The sequence below is a fragment of the Catharus ustulatus genome, chromosome 9, assembly GCF_009819885.2.
Source record: "Catharus ustulatus isolate bCatUst1 chromosome 9, bCatUst1.pri.v2, whole genome shotgun sequence".
In the NCBI taxonomy this organism is placed as follows: domain Eukaryota; kingdom Metazoa; phylum Chordata; class Aves; order Passeriformes; family Turdidae; genus Catharus; species Catharus ustulatus.
In genome coordinates, this window is record NC_046229.1 from 11151408 (window position 1) to 11160100 (window position 8693).

Consider the following 8693-nt stretch of genomic DNA (forward strand, 5'->3'; position numbering starts at 1 on the left):
GAGAAGCCATGACAGAGCTGCATTTATCAGGCATCACAAACGCTCACCAAGTGGAGAAAACAGCAGTGACCACTGGTTATAAGTGTAAAACCCACTTGCTAATCAGCCTGCAAAGAAACGCACTCATATGCAAGCACATGCACACCCCATACACAGCCACCAGATCTGCAAATCTTTTACTAAATGTTACTCAGAGTTCCTATTACTAAATCACCTCTCTGCTATCGATTAAAATAAATAAAACACACCACTCTGGTTTCTACAACAGGTTGCATTTTTGTGGTCTCTCAACCATTTCCAAATGCCAGAGATTAAAGTAATGGGGCAAATTAACGTCTTTCTCCCTCCAGGAAAAAAAAAAAAAGTTTTCTTGGGGAAAAAAATTAATTAACAAGATATAGGGGAAGAAAAAAGATTAAAACATTAGGAAATCCAGGAAAATTGATGATGCATGTAAATTAGAAAATACCCAGGAAAAAAAAAAATCACAATATCCATTTACATTAAAAAGTTTTTCCCCATAAATGTCAAGTAGGAATTTAGAAATATGCTCTGCGCAGAAAAGCCAAAGATTATAAAACAAAATAATGCCAGCTGTTTGGGGATTTAAGTGCTCAAATGGATTATATATTTGAACCAAACTGGATTTCCTTATAATAAATAAAACAAATGCAAGCTCGAAAGCCAACAAAGGAGAGCTCTCATCACGGGATTAAGATACAAAGGAAAAACAGTTAATTTTTTTTCCAACGCGTGAAATATGCCAACTGCAGCCGCACACTCGGACAGCTGCCGTGAAAACCGGTTTAAGGGCGAAAGGAAAAAAAATCAGGAGCGCGGTGAGCGGAGGAGGCGGCGGGGCCGGGCGGAGTGACCCCGGTCCCGGTCCCGGCCCTGGACTGCGCCCCGCTCCTGTTTGGCTGTAAACTTCTTCTTCAAAAATTAAAAAAAATTTAAAAACCCAAAAATTAAAAAATAAAAAATAAAAACCTTTTTATTTTAATTTATTTTATTATTATTATTCAGAAAAGAAAAAAAACCGCGGGGAAAAGCCCCAGGGCCTGGAGGGCGCTCCCGCGGCGGCGGCTGCCGGAGGGAGGAAGCAGCGGGGGTTTGGGAAGAGGAAAACAGAGAAAGAAGAAATAAAAAACCCAACCCACAGCCTACCCATGGGTTTGCTGCCGCTTCGCCCCCAGCTCGCATTCCCGGCCCCGCTCCCGAGTTGGCGAAATCCAAACGAAATGCGCTGCGGGGGAAGCCGCGCTCGGCCGGGCAGCGCGGGCGGCGGGCGCGCCCCGGCCCCGGCCCCTCACGGCCCCTCACGCCCCCCGCGGGCGGCCAGGCGGGCTCGCACCCGCCCGCCGCCCCCTCTCCCTCCTGCTCCCGGATCTTCTCTCCTGCCCGAGATCGTTCAATAAACCCAAATAAAATAAAATCCGTCGGGGGTGAACCCCGGGCTGGAGCCTACCAGCACCGCCAAGCCCGCCGCTCCGCGCTCCCCGCCAGCGCATTAAACAGGTGTTCGGCGGGGCCGGGGCTGAGGGCCCGGCCCGGCCCGCTCCGACCCGGGCGGTTCGGTTCGTCTCGCTCCCGCCTGGCCCCGCATGTCCCGCCGGGAAGCGGCGATCGGGACGCAGCCGGGGCCGCTGTTCTCCTGCCGCCTCGGGAATTATTCACTCCGGGGAGGGCAGCGGGAGGGGGCACCGCCAGCCCTGTCCGTACAACCCGCTAAGTCGCCTTTCCACCCCTCCACTTTTTCTTCCTTTTTAAAACCCGAGTTACAAAGATCATCAAACGCGAAGATGCCCAGAGTTGTTTGGATTTATTGCAACAATCACTTACCATACACATTTCCTGTGTGGAAGGATAAGCATTCAATACAACTCTTTAAGTAGACAGTTCCTAATGATTTCATTGTGGTCAACCAGATGGTTTTTATGTATTTAGATCTGAAGGTGAAGAATTATTTTCCATGCTTCCAACCTATTTACAGACTTCCCTGGTCTAGAGCTGGGGTTGTTGGTTAAAAGAAAGAAAATTCTGCAAATTCTCGATCGCATCGCTGGATGATCCAGAAAGTTTTCTAAAGAACCTAAAGCAAAAACAGGGATAATTCCTTTCACCTCTTCTGGCTTTCCAAGCTACGCCATTCACATGTGGAGTAATTTTAGCTCATTCGTTGAATAACGCTGCCAATTTAAACCGCCTCTCTACCTTTGTTTTATCTGCAATAATAAAACCAGAACAACACCGCATGTGAGATCCAGGCACTTGGTTCCTACCTGGAAGCAGCCAGGGGCAAGGGCGGCAATCTTTTAGAGATGAAGGACCCGAAGAGGGACGAGGATGTTGGACAAACTTCAGCCGCGTCCAAAATTAAGCTAAGTGCGACTTAACAACGAGTGGTCAAAAAAGAAATTATCGGTCTTTAAGGGGGGATCGCGCATTTTGGGGACGGCTTAAAACTAAAGTTCACCCGGGGACTGCGCGATCGCAAAAATGAAAGCTTCGGAGTAAATAAAATTGCTGTCTGGGCAGTGTTGCTTGAACGCACAGAAACCCTGGCGGGTGTTTTGGGTTTTGGTTGGTTTTTGTTTTTTGTATTTTTTTTCCCCGGATACTTTTATTGCAAAATAAAAGACTAAGTTTGTATATTTTAAAGGGGGAAAAAAAACCCACAAACAAAAAAATCCCAAACCAACAAACCCCCCGGGGTGGATGCGTGGGTCTGCTTATTTCCTTTGAAAAAAGTTTTTGTTTTGCAGCTGAAATTGTCGCTGCCCAGAGCGACCGCGGAGAGAGCGAGCGCCGGGAGCAGCGGAGAGAAGCGAGGAAATAACTGCCCGGCTTGCCCCACCGAAAAATACGGAAGAAAAAAGAAAAGGGAGAAAAATAGTTTAAAAAATGATATCTATTTGGGAGCAAGAGATCTGTGCCGGTCTCCGGGTCCGGCCGGGCTCCCCCTTGCCGTGCGCGGTCCCCAGCCGGGCTGCCGCGGCGGTCCCCGGCACCTGATCCCCCTGGTGGCTACCGGTCCCCCTCGGAAAACCACCGGGGGGGGAGGATCCGGGCAGCTCGGGGCTTGCCGAGGGTGCGGGGGGGGCCCCCTTTTATCTGCCTTTCCCCTCGGCATTACCATGCCGATCCCCACCCACCCGGCCCTCCCCGCGGCCGGCGCGGCTCCCTGCCGCCGCCGAGCCGCCCGGCTTCCCCGGCGCTGGGGAGGGAGAAGGAGGAAGAGGGAAAGGGCGCGGGGACTGGGATGGAGGTAGGAGGGGGGGGGTTGAAACTTGCCCTGAAGTTTGCGTGTGGCCGGGCGGGCGCGGTGGCCGGTACTCACGGTGCGGCTGGCGGCGGGCGCTGCGCGGAGCTGGCGGCGTGCGGGGAGCGGGGCAGTCCCGGGCGTGCTGGCCCCGCTGCCCGCCCGCCGCTCGCATGTAGCAGCGCGGGAGGCGGCGGGGGTGCGAGGGAAGGAGCAGTGCTGCCTCTCAGTGCCGGCTCTCATCAGTGAATGAGCCTCCACTCTCCGAGGGGCTCTCGCCGCACACACACACGCACACACACGCGCGCACACACACACGCACACATACACTCTCACACACACGGAGCCGGGCTGAGCACTGCATACATTAGGGCACTCGGGCAGTATGGGAAATGCAGTCCAGGACCGGCGCCCACCCGCCGGCTGCCCGCCAGCCGTGGCCCCCGGAGTTGCCAAAGCGGGGCGTCGGGGGCTGCTGCTCTCCCGGGAGCGCCGCTTCTCCTCCCAGCCCCGCCGTGCCGACCTCACCCACCCGCCTGGCACTGCTCATATTTTCCACCGTGTAGCTCCCTCCCAAATTGCAGCGGGACGCTGCTGGGCCCCCTGGGGGGCGGCTTCCCCGCTTCGGGGCAGCCCCGTACCCTTCTGGCCCTGAGGCAGCCGACTCCCCTCGGGATGCCCATGGGGACGCAGCTTTCCCTCACGTACCCCGCGGCATGCTCTGGCATGGGATGGGCATGATTTCCAGGGCCGGGCATCAACCCCAAACTTGCCTTGGACAGCCACAGCAGAGCCAGAGAGCAAATTAGGGACTTCACACTCCCAGTGTTTCCCAACTGCGGCACGCACGCACGGCACTCACACTGCTGTTTTAATGTTTCCTGGATGCACGTCGCAGCTCTGCACAAACCCTTCTGCACACACGCTCCACCTCGGCCACAGGCAACTTCCCTGCCAGCCCTAGGAGTGTCCCGAGCAAAAACTGCCCGTCATAGGAAATGGAAGAGCCAGTTTTAGATGGGGACTCAAAAGAAACACTTGTCTCATTGTTCCTTGTGAAGTACACCAAACATTGATCCAAGAGACTTACTTGTTTTGCTCAAGAGCAAAATGTTTTGTGTTTTTTTCTTCAACTGCTAAATAATTTCAAGTTATTCTCAAAAATAGTATGGGCAGCATTTTATGGTTCTTCTCCAACTCTGCACTGGCATTCTCAAAATACAACTATGCTATGTGACATACACCGAAAGAAGTCCTCTCCATCAGCGTAATCAACTGCTTGGCTATATTCTGTGTTTGACAGCAAGAGGGATCACATGCTTATGTCATCCAACAACTTTTGTGTAAGCAGTGACTCATCACTAAAGTGTATGGGCTGGCTTTACCTGTTACTCCAGGATCACTGCATGTACCAGCCCCTATAAAACTGTCCATAGGCACAGCGTGAAGTGTGTCCTCAGGGCCATAACTGGGTGCAGAACATGATGGCTTGCTTTTTGCTGGACTGAAACCCACCCATCTTTCCTGCAGCATTTCAGAGACAGGTCTTATGCAGATAGGTCTTATGCTTGCATGACTTTTGAGTTACAAAATCTTTTGAAATTTTATTAATAATAATAACAATAAACAACTTTCTTATTTTCACTCTTAAATTTCAAAATAAAACATTTCAAGCTTTTCAACTCAGGAAGAAAGCACCTGGGTGAAGAAGCTTCATGTACTTTCTTGACACAACCACCAAAAGCCCTGTTCCCTGCTCTCACCTGCAGCTCAGTCACTCAGAGGCTGATGATACCCACCAAAAAGAGCCTGCTTCCCTTTAAGGCATCTGCTCCACTGTTGCTTTCCTGCGTACCGTGTGCAAGAGCAAGGAGGATGGCAAGGCAGGCAGCAAGTGCTACCTTCTCCCATGGATCAGCCATGGCACCATGGTAAATGTGGGCTCAGATTCCAGAATTCATTTTTCTGCTTTGTGTAAAAACTGGCATTTGGATAGTTCAGGTAAAAATCTCTCAGAAATTGGAGCAAACATTATTGTGGATGTATTTTTGCTCATCAGTAACACCTTGTAGTTACCCTCTGACTGACTGAAGTTGTTGGGTTTTTTTGCACTCGTGATTTCAAACATCTCTCTGGAAACAGCTATCCCACAGGCTGTGCATAGAGACATGTCTCGACACCTGAGTCCTACCATTTTGTCTGGGGACCCGGAAATATTTGGCACCACACACATTTCCAAGGCACTCATCCTGTAGCATACTCCCCACCAAAAGCATCAACAGTTCAGGACTTCAGTAAATATTCCACAGGGTAGTGTAGATAAGCCACATTTTAAATAACATCAGAGTTTGACACCCTTCAGGAAGCCACATTAAAAACCATCCCTTATCTCCCAGGGATCCTGGGGAAAACATTCAGTCACAGCCCAACCTGTGCTACAGATTCACCATCAAAATTACAGAATTCCAGGGGGGGGGAAAAAAGTACTCTTATTATTTTTCAGTAAGTATTTTCAGTACTTAAAACATCATGAAAAATGATCCCTCAGATTTAAACTTCTTTCTTTTGTTCTTAGCCAAAAGCTTTTTTTTCCCACTCTTTCAGTTTCTTAGTATGGAAAAAGGGATCTGAATCCTGCGCCAGTGTCCAATTTATGCTAGCTGAGAACCAAGCTCCGTGTTTTAAGGCTTGAAAAAAAAAGCAGCTTTATTTAACTTTATGTTACTGCATCATCACACACAAACTTAATACAGCTTGGATTCAGGGAACAAATCTGGCATTTAGCTAGCTTCTGTGAGCAATGTCTTCAGAGGAAAATAAGAAGATACACTCAAGTTATTTATATTTGTAATTACCATTAATCTGTATTACTAATGAGGATTTTGATCCTGAAAATGGATCCATAAACATGGACTCCTGCACCACTATGGAGCTGTGATATGCACAGAGGCCCATAGGAAAATTTTCCACTGAAATATATATGCTACACTGATTATTTGGACCTTAAAATAACTTTGAACATCTGATTTAACTTTGACTGTGTTGCTCATCTCCAAGAGTAATAGGGTACACCTCCAGTTGTGGGTTTTTTTGTTCACTTAATGTTAAAACAAAATTTGAGATTGTTGCAGGCTATCACAGTGCTGTCCCTTCCCATTGCAAACACTGTTCTAAATACTAAAGACAAAGTTAATATACACAATCCTGAACCTATAGGGTTGATTGGATGCACTATATGCATACAGATTTAAATATGATTACTAATAATACATAAAGGCAAGTACACATGTAAATCCCACCATGAACAGTGCCTTGGCTGGAAGTCTGTTGTATCCTTATAGTACCAATGTGCATCCTTAAAACAAGAGACCCTCTCACCCATCATGATGTCCTCTAGCTGCTATTGTATAAAACAAGGACTGAGAAATGTGATAAACTGTAGCAGCAACTGCAGAAAGCAAGGGCAGACTGTGCTGCCTGTGTACGGGCAGCACACTGGGATCTTACGACAAGCAGTTGCATTTGTTGGGAGCTGCTCAGTTGTGTGCCCTATTCTGTCCCCCAGAAAGTGACACCCCAAGAAATGCTGAAATTCTCCAGTTACGGAACCACGTCCTGAAGCCACTGGCACCATCACCGCCCATAGCCAGACCCAGACCATTCCTTTGCATCACTTCATCTGCAGTATGGGTGGAGGGGGAAAGATGGCAAACGAATTACTTAACTGATTAAAACTAAACTTTTTCTCGCAGTCTCCGAGGCGGCAGTGGCTCCCAGCGGGGTGTGGGTGGCTGGCTGCCGTGTGTAATGTCCATGCCCTCTGCTGGCTACAGCCAGCGCGTCTCAGCTCCGTGCCACCGCCACCCTGCCCTCGCCGCTGCGACCTCGGCCACTCCGGGGAGGAGCTGCTGGGCAGGGCTGCCAGTGCCACAACTCCCTGCTGTCCAAATGATTTTATCCCCTGGTTTTGTCAGAGCTGTGGCCCTGGTTTAAGCATCCCTAAGCTGGTGGCTACACTCCAGGAGGACAGGAGCTTGGAGGCTGTGCAGTCAGCTGTGTCTCACTCCGATGCTATTAGCAAGGACATCTGAGATGAGGGTTGACCTATGAGTTTGGGAGCATTATTCTGGTCTTAGCAGCTGATCTGGGCTTTACTCTAGTGGTTGGTGTAAGGATTGTCCCAGAGCTCAGGAGAGCTAATATGGGATCTCTTCATCTTCTGAGCCATCTGTGGCTGCCCTCTGCCAGAGCCCTCTCTCTTCATTGGAAGAATTTGGCAGAGGTGGGGCTGAAATCACACTATCTGACAGAAAATTTAGAGCTGGCACAATCTTAGTGACTAGTCTTCCCAGAATGAGAAAACAGTCCTTTAAATGACTTGTTGACTCATAAGACTAGTAGTAAGAAAATTTTCTTCAGCCTACAAAAATTTTCTATGGCTGAGAGATAAACTGATCTTCTTCTTCTTAATCATTGTCATTATCATGCTTCTCATCATCATCATCATCATCATCAACATCATCATCATCATCATCATCATCACTGCTGTCATTATCAGCATCGCTATCATCATCATCACCTAGATCTCTTCCAGTCTGCTGACTAACACAAAAGAACCTCTTGGTTTTGATTTTCACAACATGCTGCAAGATGCCAGTATAATTTTAAACTTTGTTCATCACTGAATCTCTACTGCAGAGTGGAGACCATGCCTGGGATTTTGAAACAAGTACTATGTATTCTTTATATATCATTGTCCTGCAGTATCACTTCCTATATGACCTTCCCCTTGGAAAATTCCTTCTCCAAAAAAGATGTTGTACACTGGATGGCAGATGTCAGACAAGTAACTGTATCAAGTGTTTTAGGAAGACTGCTCTTATGTGACCATCAACTACATTATCATTTCTACAGTTGAAGCCTGACACAGCTAGAGCCCTAGAAGAGGCACTTCTGGGACATTGGCTCCCAAGGAAAGTTCTCTCCAAAACTCTGGTAGCCACAGTGTGTGATTTAAACACATGCATGCAAGCAACACCCTTCCCTATCAACTGTTTCTAAAATTTGATTACAACACTGGACACTTGTTTTCTCTACAAGCATCCACTCTTTTTTCAAGGCTTTTTAAAATCCCTCTCTGAGCAATATCCTGTTGCTAGGAGTTCCACAGGCTAATGGTGTGGAAAAATATTTCCCTGTGAGAAGAGCTACACCTGTCCAACCCCCCTTCTGTGCACCATCCATCACACTGACAGCATAGGTAACTTGCCTGGGATCATGTCAAAGCGTGAAATAGCTATAAAGGCAACGCATATGTGTTTGTCATTTTTGTCATTAATGGGATCAAGTAAAACTAAGGCAGAGCTATTGAACTGTGCCACAGAAGCCAGGGAAAGCTTGAGCCATGTCCGAGAGCAGTTCAGAGTGGTGG

General features: G+C 48.4%; 1 protein-coding gene across 10 annotated transcripts in view; it reads right to left on the minus strand.

The window, feature by feature from the left end:
• Positions 1-4769, minus strand: part of RNF220 (ring finger protein 220) — a 222210-nt gene extending 217441 nt beyond the window's left edge. The window contains exon 1 of one of the 10 annotated variants that reach the window (XM_033067117.2): positions 4125-4769. The gene's annotated coding sequence lies outside the window, so the exon portion shown is untranslated. Of the gene's footprint in view, positions 1-1167; positions 1219-1468; positions 1576-1842; positions 2198-2282; positions 3045-4124 lie in introns of those variants that run through there. The other 9 variants (XM_033067113.1, XM_033067119.2, XM_033067120.2 and 6 more) reach the window with 9 other exon arrangements.
• Between the last annotated feature and the right edge of the window lie 3924 nt (positions 4770-8693).